The sequence below is a fragment of the Capra hircus genome, chromosome 10 (genome assembly GCF_001704415.2).
Source record: "Capra hircus breed San Clemente chromosome 10, ASM170441v1, whole genome shotgun sequence".
Taxonomy (NCBI): Eukaryota; Metazoa; Chordata; class Mammalia; order Artiodactyla; family Bovidae; genus Capra; species Capra hircus.
The window spans coordinates 65,126,240-65,140,823 of NC_030817.1; the positions used below are offsets into that span (position 1 = coordinate 65,126,240).

The 14,584-nt window shown below is 41.0% G+C and overlaps 1 protein-coding gene across 5 annotated transcripts in view; it reads right to left on the reverse strand.

Moving 5' to 3' along the window:
• The window catches only part of STARD9 (StAR related lipid transfer domain containing 9), a 123,731-nt gene that overhangs the window by 101,628 nt on the left and 7,519 nt on the right, over positions 1-14,584 (reverse strand). The window lies entirely within an intron of this gene.

Here is a 14,584-nt window from a genome sequence, read left to right on the forward strand (position 1 = left end):
ATTATTTACCACACTGTAAGGTAATTAACTATGTATCTGTCTCCTTCAAGAACTAAGTTTTTCATGGGTAAGTACAATGTCCAACTCTTATTGATTATTTCCAATGCCTTGCACAATTCTTGGCATATCTTTCAGTAGGTGTAGGTTGAATGAATGAATAAAGAAGGTGAAATAATCACATATTATAGGATCTTAGTGAACTTTCACAAATAAGACATCAAACTTAATGTTGATTTAATGGAGAGGTAAGAGAACAGGGTTAAAAGGTAAAGAAAACAAAACAAAGATATAAACACATTATTTCCCTTCATCCCCACACCTGGACAGGATTCTGCATGTGTCTATGCTAAGTTGCTTCAGTCCTGTCCAACTCTATGAGACTCTATCGGCTTTCACCTGCCAGGCTTCTCTGTCCATGGGATTCTCCAGGCAAGAATACTGGAGTGGGTTGCTATGACCTCCTCCAGGGATCTTCCTGACTCAGGGATAGAACCTCACTCTCTAAAATCTCCTGCATTAGCAGGCAGATTCTGTACCACTAGCATCACCTGACCCACTCCAGTGTTCTTGCCTTGAGAATCCCAGGGATGGCAGAGCCTGGTGGGCTGCCATCTATGGGGTCGCACAGAGTCGGACACGACTGAAGTGCTTAGCAGCAGCACCACCACCACCACCTGGGAAGCCCCTGCTCAGGATTCTAAAAAGGTTATTTTTGCTGGAAGCTGAGCTTATGTAAATATGTGTAAACCACAGACTAATTACAGCCAAGACACAATAATGACCACCCCTAACTTCAGATCTTGGAAAAGAAACTTCTGAAACACTATATTTAGTTCTGGCACAATATTAAAGTACAAATAGATCAATGAAATAAAATAATTTTAAAAGAGACTCTAGGTATACACAGGAATTAAGCAAATGATAAAAATGGCTTTTTCATGTTGTTGCAGGAAGGGGGACCCCTTCCAGGGCCCAAAAGGGTTTTTTTTCCTAATACTCAAAAATGAATTGTCCAAGGAGACACACGTGCTGACAAAACAAGAGACTTTATTGTGAAGGGGTGCCTGGGCAGAGAGCAGGAGGGTGGGGGAACCCAGGAGGACTGCTCTGCCATGTGGCTTGCAGTCTCAGGTATTATGGTGATGGGATTAGTTTCCAGGTTGTTTCTGGCCAGTCATTTTGACTCAGTGTCCTTCCTGGTGGCACATGAATTGCTCAGCCAAGATGGATGCCAGTGAGAAGGATTCTGGGAGGTGGTAAGACAGGTAGCATCTCCTTTTGACCTTTTCAGAACTATTCCTATTGGTGGTGGCTTATTAGTTCCATGTTCCTAGTAAGGAACCTCCTGTCATAAAATAACTCATCCAAATGGTTACTATGGTGCTTGGCCAGGATGGGCAGCTTCAGTCAGTGTGTTTCCCCTAACATTAGCGGAGAAAGGATGGATGTTCAAGCCCCACCTCATTTCCTTCACCAAAAAAATTCAAATGGATCAAATATTTAAATTAAGAAGATAAATTCATTAGTGTACCAGAAAAAAAAGTAGCAAATACTTTCATAACTTCAGAATGGCAGGCCCTTCTAAGCTTAATATACCAGAAAGCCACAGAGAAAGGTCAATAAATTTGACTACATTTAAACACACACACAGGGGAAAAATTACAAAATCAAAACAAAAGTAAACAGGGAAAACAATTGCAACATCTATGACATGGAACATTTTCCTTAATATTCTAACTGCTCTTAAAAATAAGAGAAAAATGAACAGTACAGTAGAAAAATGGGGAAAAATATATAAACACATAATTCACAGGGAAGAAAGTATACAAATGGCCCAGAAACATACAGAGATGCTCATCAAATATATCAAAAAGAAAAGCTAAAAATAGGATACCATTTCAAATAAGACAGGCAAAGATTAAAGAGTTTGATAACACCTAGTATTGACAAGGAATGTGGTAAAGTATTCTAATACACTACTGTTAAGCATATAAATTGGTATAATCTTTTGGGAAGGAAATTAGACAAAAATATATTGAAATTTAATATATACTACTCTCCAATGATGCTAAAGCTTAAGCTCCAGTACTTTGGCCACCTCATGCAAAGAGTTGACTCATTGGAAAAGACTCTGATGCTGGGAGGGATTGGGGGCAGGAGGAGAAGGCGACAACTGAGGATGAGATGGCAGGATGGCATCACGGACTTGATGGACGTGAGTCTGAGTGAACTCCAGGAGCTGGTGATGGACAGGGAGGCCTGGCGTGCTGCGATTCATGGGGTCGCAAAGAGTCGGACATGACTGAGCAACTGAATTGAACTGAACTCTCCAAACAAGCAGATACACTACTAGAAATTAAAGATGCTAACTCTAGTATTACAGAGAACAGCAGACACATAATATAAAACATATTATATAATAGCAGGAATCCATAATTATGGAATTATAATTACATATCATATAATATATTCAAACCATACATCACTAGAAAAATAATTAAACTACAATACCTTTGTACGATGGAATTCTATATAGCATTAAAACAATGAGGTAGAACAATAGGTATTGCCAATAAATTAGGGCCAAGATAAGGTGATAAAGTAAAGCCAGTTGAAAATAAAATATACAGTGTAAGCCCGTTAGTACTTTTTTTTTTTTTAAGATAAGTGGTTACCTCTGAAGAATGAGACCAGTGGGGAAGTATGAAAGGGAAAGGGGTTTCGGTTTTTATATTATAGCCTTCTGGACTGTTTGAACATTTTCCAGTTAGCTTGATTACCTTTACAGCAAAATATTTTAATAAACTAATTAATCTACTAACACATTTTATGCAGCTGTCTGCTTTCTGCTGAGCAAAGAACTAGAGAGAAACCAGTCCCATTTCTTTCCCAACACTTTTTGAACCCTTTTCGGAACACTGCACTTAGAAGGGGCCTTTTGTTGGTCTGCTGGACTGGCTCCCCACAAACAGAGGACCACTGAAAGGTGCTGAGAGGGGACCAGACACAGGCTCACTGTGCAAGTATGTGGGAGAGAATTCAGCACCTGGCCATGCAGACCAGGTGGCTCCCACTGGAGAAGCTTACTGTTATCAGTCTGCCTGTGAACACATGTCCACTGTGGTGGACACACAGACCTTTTGTTCAAAGGGCTGTTCTTCATTTTACATCCTCTTGTTCAGGTGATTTTGCAAATTGGTTTTTCCAAAGATCCTCAAAGTGATCATCTCCATCATCATGCCTCTCATCTTCAAGCAATTAACTGACAATCCTTTTAAATCCAGGACAAATTCAAGTGTAAAGGAAGTGGAGTCTAGGGCAACTTCTCAGCACTGCAGGAACAGCAAGGACATGTCTCAGGACCTCTGTCTGTATTTATGCTTAGGCTGCCCCAAGTTTCCAGCTGATTATCAAGCTTTGAGCATGCCAGTCCTATACACAACCTCTCTCCCCAGGCTAAATCTCAAGGACTCCAGATAGTACCAGAAATTCCTTGTTACCCTTGGCTCACAGAGGAGGAAAAAAAAATCCAAACAAGCTTTTGCATCTTATAAGATTTCTCTCATTTCTGCTGTTCATTTTTGTACAGGCATCCAGCACCAACAGCAAGCATTAAGTGTCAAGGATCTCAGTTCTTCACATTTTTTTTGGTAAGTCTAAAACTACCCTTTAAAGACTGACAACCAAGTTTCTAGAGAGGGAAAAAAAATGAGTTTAGATGAAGCCAAAAGAATGACCTTATTCCTTTAAAATCCAGCCCATGGACATGCTTATGGAGCCAAGCAGCTGTGCTGTTGGCAGAGGGAATGTGCTGAAATGAAACACTCATGGTAATCTCCCTTCCCCCACTCAGGCCTGCAGAGCCCCATCCAATTATTGCACAAAAAGGCTTTTTCTTATAAAATTCTCTCCCTTCTACTTCTGTCTCCATCTTGGTTGGGAAGAATTAGCACTAGTGATGGAATGTACACAGCTCTGCAAATATTCATGAGAAAATCCTTTAACGCCCACACGCTCCCCCACTGCCCTAGCACATATATGCATTAGGGAAAGGGATGCACAGAGAAATTCATAGATGTCTGTGGCTCTCTAGCTTAGGCAAACTGCAAGGCCTTCTCAAAATAGGCCATAAGATTGAGGAAGGCAGAGTCCTGCTTGTCTCTCATCCACTGAACCATAAATGAAATTATCAATCCACTAACCACTGATTGATTATTTAAGATGTGCAACACTGGAAATATAGAAACAAAGAGAACTATGTATAAATAGTGCAGCCTTTGAGAGCTTGGACTTCAGAATCACAGTCAAAGGTTTGAATCCTGGCTCCATTACTTGACTGTGTCACCTTCAAGCAAGCTACTCAACCTATCTGAGCCTGTTCCTATACCTAAATTGGAAATGATATCTACTATAAAAAATGATATAATCCTAATCCCTCTGTAAACTCTCAAATTCCTTCTCACCTTAGTTTCTTCTTCATGTTTTCCCCTTCTCCTGCTCCTCCAAGGTCCCTCTTCAGTTTCAGTAACTCTTCCACCTTCTTTCCTCTTCTCCAAAGCCTTCATTCACATTCCAAGTACAGCAGATACAACAAAAGTGAAGGTCATACTCCTCTCTACCTCACCCGACTTACTTTCTGAGGCAGGAGGTCATAGACCAATCATCATCTTATAATGGGTTGCAGTCCCCAGACAGAAATGTTATTTCTGTGGAAGCAGTAAGTAGCCCCAGCCTGGTCACAATGTTGTTGTCGTTGTTCAGTCGCTAAGTCATGTCTGACTCTTTGCCACCCCATGAACTGCAGCATGCAAGGCTTCCCTGTCCTTCACTATCTCTCTGAGTTTGCTCAAACTTATGTCCATTGAGTCAGTGATGCCATCCAACCATCTCATCCTCTGTTGTCCCCTTCTCTTCTTGCCCTCAATATTTCCCAGCATCAGAGTTTTTTCCAACGAGTCAGCTCTTCCCATCAGGTGGCCAAAACACTGGAGCTTCAGCTTCAGCCCTTCCAGTTAAAGGGTTGATTTCCTTTAGAATTGACTGTTTTGATCTCCTTGCTGTCCAAGGGACTCTCAAGAGTCTTCTGCAGTACCACAGTTTGAAAGCATCCGTTCCTTGGTACTGAGCCTTCTTTATGGCCCAACTCTCACATCCATACATGATCACTGGAAAAACCATAGCTTTGACTTTACAGATCTTTGTGGCAAAGTGATGTCTCTGCTTTTTAATATGCTGTCTAGGTTTGTCATAGCTATTCTTCCAAGGAGCAAGCGTCTTAATTTTGTGGCTGCAGTTACCGTCCGCATTGATTTTGGAGCCCAAGAAAATGAAATCTGTCATTGTTTCCACATTTTCCCCATCTATTTGCATCAAGTGATAGGACTGGGTGCCATGATCTTAGTTTTTTGAATGCTGAATTTTAAGCCAGCTTTTTCACTCTCCTCTTTCACCTACATCAAGAGGCTCTTTATTTCCTCTCTGCTTTCTGCCATTAATGTGGTATCATCTGCATATGTGAAGTCGTTGATATTTCTTCCAGCAATCTTGATTCCAGCCTGTGATTCATTCAGCCTGGCATTTCACATGATATACTCTGCATATAAGTTAAATTAGCAGGGTGACAATATACAGCTTTGAGGTACTCCTTTCCCAATTATGAACCAGTCCGTTGTTCCACACCCAGTTCTAACTGTTGCTTCTTGTTCTGCATACAGGTTTCTCAGGAGGCAAATAACGTGGTGTGGTATTTCCGTTTCATCAAGAACATTCCATAGTTTGTGGAACTGCTCAAATTGAAGAAATTAGGGAAAATCACTAGGCTATTCAGGTATGATCTAAATTAAATCCTTTATAATTATACAGTGGAGGTGACGAATAGATTCAAGGGACTAGACCTGGTAGACAGAGTGCCCGAAAAACTATGAATGGAGGTTCGTAACATTGTCCAGGAAGTGGTGACCAAAACCATCCCCAAGAAAAAGAAATGTAAGAAGGCAAAGTGGTTGTCTGAGGAGGCCTTACAAATAGCTGAGAAAAGAAGTGACAGGCAAAGGCGAAAGGGAAAGATATACCCAAGAGAATAGCAAGGAGAGCTAAGAAAGCCTTCTTAAGTGAACAATGCAAAGAAATAGAGGAAAACAACAGAATGGGAAAGACTAGAGCTCTCTAAGAAAATTGGACATACCAAAGGAACATTTCATGCAAGGATAGGCACAATAAAGGACAAAACTGGCAAGGAACTAACAGAAGCAGAAGAAATTAAGAAAAGGTGGCAAGAATACACAGAAGAACTGTACAAAAAAGCATGTCACATTAGAGAACTTATAATAATAGGCGTTCAATGCCCCCACATACTACTAGATGGCTACAATGCTATGTCCTCATCTTGATGGAGTAAAGAGCCAGGGAGAGGCCCAGTCTCAAGAACAAGATCTTTCCTTGGGATTCTGTTAAGCAGCACACTTCCTGCCCTGCAGGAAACTTTGTGTTGCAGTTCACGACCCTGTCACTAGAATAAGCAACAGACATTCCCATGCAACATCAAGCATAATTCTGGACTAGCCAAAAAGAAAAAACACCCTATAATTGCTATTTTTGTCTCTCTATGCCTTTATCATTCAAACGTGTGTCATGACGGTCTCTAGCGTTTCTTCTAACACCAAAATTCTGAAATTCTAAAGTCAAAACTATTTAGCTGGATTCAAAAACTCTGCAAAAGGTACTCTTCATGTCCTAATTCAAATTTCTCTATTTTTTCCTTTTCTTTTCTTTTTTTTTTTTTGGCTGCACAGCTTGTGGAAACTCAGTTGCCTGACCAGGGATTCAACCTGTGCCCTCGGCAGTGAAAGCGCAGAGTACAAACCACTGGATGGCCAGGGAATTCTCTTCCATTTTCTCCTAACGGCAATGAAGACCAGCTTGTTCTAATTCTGCATAAGCTTAAAATCCTCATGCTCCATACTTGCAAAGCACTATTGTCACCTGTCTTTCCTGTCTCCAGAGCAATGTTCTTTCATTAAATAATCACACACATGGTGTGCACTACACTGACAGTAGCTTTCCCCTTGGTTCCTGCAGCCAGCCCTTTAATCATTTTGGGGTGTGTGGGGTTTTCCTCTGAAGCCTTTCCAGGTTCCTAACGTCCTTAAACTGGAGTCCAGGACTAGAGAATATGTTCACCAAAGAACCTATAACACATACATGCATGCATGCACGTCAACATACACACACTCAATGCCCTCCATCCTGGCCCCTGCCAGGGCTCTTTGAGGGTAAGCAATGGATGGTCTTTGTGTGTTGTGTGATGTTCAGCATATTGTGGACATGTAAACAACAACAAACACAATCACAGTGCTATTAGAATTTCAGTTTTGAATTTGATAGTTGTGGGAGGAAATCCCTGCTCACTCACACAATTTTTCATGTGGAAAAGCTACAGGCATTTTAGGCATTGTGTTTTAGCCAAACAACAAAAGCACTTTAAAATAAAGATTCCCAGGAGTATAGAAGCAATTACGTCCCACAAGGGCTGGGTGGTTTTTTGTTCCTGACTGGCTTTCTGTTGACTCAGTCTGCACTTGTTTTGACAGCCACTCACAGTCCTTGGTGGGTAAAGCTGAGCTAATGCTCTTCATGGAAATTTTTACAAACACATAATCACCCAAACACAATATGCTTGAGCAGAGGACTCCCGCTCCAACAGATGTTCCTGACCAGGAGGAATGGAGGGAAGTTAATTTTCCAAGTGGAGCATGCTGGTCCCAGAAGTGAGCACAACAAATTCAAAGAAGAGATTTTCAAATCTAGTTCAGCTCTTAGAAAGAAGCATGAGCCTTGCTTCTCTTGTGCTGTGATAGTGATAATCACAACCCAAGCCACAACACTCATGACCTCATTTACTCAACTTCTAGTTGCCAAGCCCTAGACTGAGTACTTCACATCATTATTTTTTTCCTCCTCACAGTAACTCCAGCTAGAAAACTAAGACTCAGAGAGGTTATCTGTTTGAAAAAAGCCAGCTAATAAGTGGCAGTGCCTGAATTCAAATCCAGTTCTAACTTCAAGAGTGCTCAGTCACTCATAGTGTCTAACTCTTTGTGACCCTGTGGACTGTAGCCCGCCAGGTTACTCTGTCCATGGAATTCTCCAGGCAAGAATACTGGAGTGGATTGCCATGTCCTTCTCCAATACATTGAATGGGGGTACCCAAATCTGAAGTCTGCAAATGAATTCATCTCTAAGTAAGGTTATGGCAAAATCAACAAGAAGTGAATTGCCCTGATGGATAACACATTAATTGTTCAATCTCTTGGGAAAGATGGCATCATCTGCATGGAGGATATGATTCATGACATCTGTATGTTGGAAAATGTTTCAAAGAAGCAAGCAGCTTCCTGTGACCCTTTAAATTGTCTTCTCCATGAGGAGGAATGAAGAAAAAGACCACCCATTTTGTAGAAGGTGGAGATGCTGGCAACAGAGAAGACTAGATCAACAGGCTTATTAGAAGGATGAACTAAGGTATCTACCATAATTATTTTTGCAGTCTAGTCAGTTAACAAACAATGATTGCTTTCAAGTTGAAAAAAAAAAATGGAATGCTGATGTCCATTACCCCACAATTCTGAAGTCAAATCAGATAGTATAATCCCCTGCCAATCCCCATTCACCATAACCTTTTCTCTCTCTTTCCCATCATCCTCTCTCCTCAATTTTCCTTCTCTTCCTTTTACTATATACCTCTTTTTATATTTTTATAAAAGAATATGAACTTTGCATTCAGATGATCCTGTGTTCAAATCCAAGACTCATTTTCTTGTTGTGTGACTTTGGGCAGATCATGTAATCTCTTTAAGCCTAAATTTCCCCAACTACTGAAAGAGAATAAAATCTTCTCCATTTCAAGTTACTGAAAGGGTGGAAACAGATAATACACAGAAAGAGAGGACCAGGTCACTAGTAGACTGAGAATGGTCTAATGTTGAGAGTCAGTGAGGCTTGGTGGACACAACACACAATTTAGAGCTGGACTGTCTTGGGTTTGAATCCTTGCTTCAATACTTATTTACTGGCTAAGTGACTTAGACAAGGCTTGTAACCTTTCATGCCTCAGTTTCCTTATCTATAAAACGGAGTTAAAACACATGTTTGATAGATTTTGGGGAAAGAATCAAATGAAATGTTAAACATTTAGGGTCTATAGATTATTAACAAGGAAGCTGCCTCTCAGCAGAACTTCTAGTTGACTTGCTCTCTACAGGCTCATATTTGTTGACACCTGATCTATGTGACATAGATTCCTGCGGGCAGGAATCCCTCAGAAGAAATGGAGTAGCCATCATGGTCAACAAGAGTCTGAAATGCAGTACTTGGATGCAATCTCAAAAACAACAGAATGATCTCTGTTCGTTTCCAAGGCAAACCATTCAATATCACAGTTATCCAAGTCTATGCCCCAACCAGTAATACTGAAGAAACTGAAGTTGAACGGTTCTATGAAGACCTACAAGACCTTTTAGAACTAACACCCAAAAAAGATGTCCTTTTCATTATAGGGGACTGGAATGCAAAAGTAGGAAGTCAAGAAACACCTGGAGTAACAGGCAAATTTGGCCTTGGAATACGGAATGAAGCAGGGCAAAGACTAATTGAGTTTTGCCAAGAAAATGCACTGGTCATAGCAAACACACTCTTCCAACAACACAAGAGAAGACTCTACACATGGATATCACCAGATGGTCAACACCGAAATCAGATTGATCATATTCTTTGCAGCCAAAGATAGAGAAGCTCTATACAGTCAACAAAAACAAGACCAGGAGCTGACTGTGGCTCAGATCATGAACTCCTTATTACCAAACTCAGACTCAAACTGAAGAAAGTAGGGAAAACCACTAGACCATTTAGGTATGACCTAAATCAAATCCCTTATGATTATACAGTGGAAATTAGAAATAGATTTAAGGGCCTAGATCTGATAGATAGAGTGCATGATGAACTATGGAATGAGGTTCATGACATTGTACAGGAGACAGGGATCAAGACCATCCTCATGGAAAAGAAATGCAAAAAAGCAAAATGGCTGTCCGGGGAGGCCTTACAAATAGCTATGAAAAGAAGAGAAGCAAAAAGCAAAGGAGAAAAGGAAAGATATAAGCATCTGAATGCAGAGTTCCAGAGAATAGCAAGAAGAGATAAGAAAGCCTTCTTCAGAGATCAATGCAAAGAAATAAGAGGAAAACAACAGAATGGGAAAGACTAGAGATCTCTTCAAGAAAATTAGAGATATCAAGGGAATATTTCATGCAAAGATGGGCTCAATAAAGGACAGATATGGTATGGACCTAACAGAAGCAGAAGATATTAAGAAGAGGTTGCAAGAATACACAGAAGAACTGCACAAAAAAAATCTTCATGACCCAGATAATCACGATGGTGTGATCATTCATCTAGAGCCAGACATCCTGGAATGTGAAAGCTAGTGGAGGTGATGGAATTCCAGTTGAGCTATTTCAAATCCTCAAAGATGATGCTGTGAAAGTGCTGCACTCAATATGCCAGCAAATTTGGAAAACTCAGCAGTGGCCACAGGACTGGAAAAGGTCAGTTTTCATTCCAATCCCAAAGAAAGGCAACGCAAAAGAATGCTCAAACTACCGCACAATTGCACTCATCTCACATGCTAGTAAAGTAATGCTCAAAATTCTCCAAGCCAGGCTTCAGCAATACGTGAGCCGTGAACTTCCTGACGTTCAAGCCGGTTTTAGAAAAGGCAGAGGAACCAGAGATCCAATTGCCAACATCTGCTAGATCATGGAAAAAGCAAGAGAGTTCCAGAAAAACATCTATTTCTGCTTTATTGACTATGCCAAAGCCTTCCACTGTGTGGATCACAATAAACTGTGGAAAATTCTGAAAGAGATGGGAATACCAGACCACCTGACCTGCCTCTTAAGGAACCTATATGTAGGTCAGGAAGCAACAGTTAGAACTGGACATGGAACAACAGACTTGTTCCAAATAGGAAAAGGAGTACATCAAGACTGTATATTGTCACCCTACTTATTTAACGTCTATGCAGAGTACATCATAAGAAACGCTGGACTGGAAGAAGCACAAGCTGGAATCAAGATTGCCAGGAGAAATATCAATAACTTCAGACATGCAGATGACACCACCACCCTTATGACAGAAAGTGAAGAGGAACTAAAAAGCCTCTTGATGAAAGTGAAAGAGGAGAGTGAAAAAGTTGGCTTAAAAAAAAAAAGAAAGAAAAAGTTGGCTTAAAGCTCAACATTCAGAAAACGAAGATCATGGCATCTGGTCCCATCACTTCATGGGAAATAGATGGGGAAACAGTGTCAGACTTATGTTTTTTGGCTCCAAAATCACTGCAGATGGTGACTGCAGCCATGAAATTAAAAGACACTTACTCCTTGGAAGAAAAGTTATGACCAACCTAGATAGTATATTCAAAAGCAGAGACATTACTTTGCCGACTAAGGTCCGTCTAGTCAAGGCTATGGTTTTTCCTGTGGTCATGTATAGATGTGAGAGTTGGACTGTGATGAAGGCTGAGCACCAAAGAATTGATGCTTTTGAACTGTGGTGTTGGAGAAGACTCTTGAGAGTCCCTTGGACTGCAAGGAGATCCAACCAGTCCATTCTGAAGGAGATTAGCCCTGGGATTTCTCTGGAAGGAATGATGCTAAAGCTGAAACTCCAGTACTTTGGCTACCTCATGCGAAGAGTTGATTCATTGGAAAAGACTCTGATGCTGGGAGGGATTGGGGGCACAACTATATGTGCTTGTCAAAACTCATAGAACTGTACACTCTACACTAAATGGTGACTTATATCAAAATTATACTTCAATAAGACTGGTCTCTCGCCACCCCCATCCCCCAAAATATGATCAGAAAGACAGTAGAAAGGATTGCTGTATTTTGGGAGGGGAAGAACCAGATGACACATAAACTCTTTCCTATGCCAAGTCCTATTTTATAACAATCTGCCTTTCCTAACCTTGGTGACCTCAGAGTCATACTGATTAAGGTTAAAAGTCTGGGCTCCAATTTCTGTCAGTGATGAGTCCCTCCAAACAAATCAGGTGGATCTGAGTGTTGACAACATTCTGGAAACTCTGGCCCTTCTCCAGCCTATGACAGAGATTCCTTTCCTTCCCTCTCATATACTACCCAATGAATGCCTTAGACTTTCAGTAAACAAGCCAGAATAAATTTCAGGAGGCACTGGTTTTATCTCTCTGCACAGGCTTCCTGTCCAAATCCCATTTGATCTTTCCAGTGAATTTCAAATCAGGCAACAGAAGAGGAATCACATTTATGAATTCCCCTCCTCTATGGGCTTCTGGGTTTCCACTAGATAGTTTTTACACACTTAAGCTACATAAATACAAAATATGAGCCTCAAAACAAAATTATACCTATACACTGTATACTAAATGGTGATTTTTTTGTTTACATATACTTCCCAGATTATCCATCAAATGTTACACAAAATAGTTAATGTTTCTTATGTACAGAACAGTCCTAGGTATGCCATGGCCAAGAAGAACGGAAGGAGCCATTGGAATGCTCACATTTTCTTCTAGAGACCACTGTCTTCGATGCCACAGATACAGTCACAAGTGTGAACTGCTTTAGGAGTACCATCCTCTTATTTAAGAGTCAGTTCCTTTCCTGGCTCTTCTTGGATGATCTCAGTGGAACAATATGAACACTAGTAAACCAGTCACCTCATACATGCTCGAGTATTGGGATAAAAGTCCAGGGCCACAAGACAAGCCTGGATCTGCAAAAGCCCTCATCCTTCAAAGGACAGGGAAGGCTTTGTCGGAGCCAGGTAATACCCACACTGCACCTACTAAGCAACTTCACTTTCACTTTTCACTTTCATGCATTGGAGAAGGCAATAGCACCCCACTCCAGTGTTCTTGCCTGGAAAATCCCATGGACGAAGGAGCCTGGTAGGCCGTAGTCCATGGAGTTGCTAAGAGTTGGACACAACTGAGCGACTTCACTTTCACTTTTCACTTTCATGCATCGGAGAAGGAAATGGCAACCCACTCTAGTGTTCTTGCCTGGAGAATCCCAGGGACGGGGGAGCCTGGTGGGCTGCCATCTATGGGGTCGCACAGAGTCGGACACGACTGAAGCGACTTAGCAGCAGCAGCAGCTGCAGCACCTGCTAAGCATTTATGGCAAATAAATTGTGACTACAAAAGTGAGGTGCTCATATTACAACAGAAGGGACCAACGAAAATAACAAATCCCACAGTGGTCTAGGATCTTGTTTCCACGTGGTCCCCTCAAAAGGGAAGGATGGGGAATTATACTTCCATGGTTTAGAACTATCCAATCATCTTCAGAAGTCTGCACTAGCAGAAAAATCAGTACCGGTAGACCTTGGAGATGTTACAGGTCTGGCTCCAGACCAGCACAATAAAGTGAATAATTGCAACAAAGGCAGTCACATGAATTTTTTGGTTTCCTAGTGCATACCAATGGAGAAGGCGATGGCACCCCATTCCAGTACTCTTGCCTGGAAAATCCTATGGATGGAGGAGCCTGGTAGGCTGCAGTCCGTGGGGTCGCGATGAGTCGGATACGACTGAGCGACTTCAATTTCACTTTTCACTTTCCACTTTCATGCATTGGAGAAGGAAATGGCAACCCACTCCAGTGTTCTTGCCTGGAGAATCCCAGGGATGGGGGAGCCTGGTGGGCTGCCGTCTGTGGGGTCACACAGAGTTGGACAAAACTGAAGCGACTCAGCAGTGCATACCAAAGATATATTTACACATACTGCTGTCTACTAAGTGCAATAGCAGTATGTTTATAAACAATGAACAAATCTTAATTAGAAAATTCTTTAAGACTAAAAAATACTAACCATCATCTGAGCCTTCAGTGAGTCATAGTGGCGACATGACCAGAGATAACCACAAAAATGGAATAATAATTAAAAATTAAATATTATGAGAATTACCAAAATGTCACACAGAGACACAAAGTGAATAAATGCTATGAAAAATGGCACAGACAGACTTACTCATGCAGAGTTGCCACAAATAGTCAATTTGTAAATAATGCAGTATCTATTAGGTACAATAAAACCAAATGTCATAAAATGAGGTATGCCGATGCTGTCCTCTAAATCACTCAAACTTGATAAAATGGTTTCTTTAGCATAATTAGGGAAAGTTTCACAAAGGACTGAAATACTTAGCAGAAAACACACTTTGGCTTTTTATTCAAAGGCATATAGACTGATTGGCAATGGTTGTCTAGGGCTCCTCCCCAAATATACCCATTTTCAATACTTTTTTCTAAGAACATATTCCTCTAGTATTCTCTTTCTCATTTAAGAAAGGACATATGAAAAGCCAAAGACATTATTTTTCTAATTTGAGAAAGGACCCTGGCAGCTGCTAGGATAAGAGCTACTGTCTGTGGTCACAGAAGTGAATCAGGCAAGGCTTGCTGGCCATCACAGGGACCAAATGCATGACCTCTGACAGTGCTCCAACCAGGACAATGCTGCTGCTTCACAGAAACAGAAG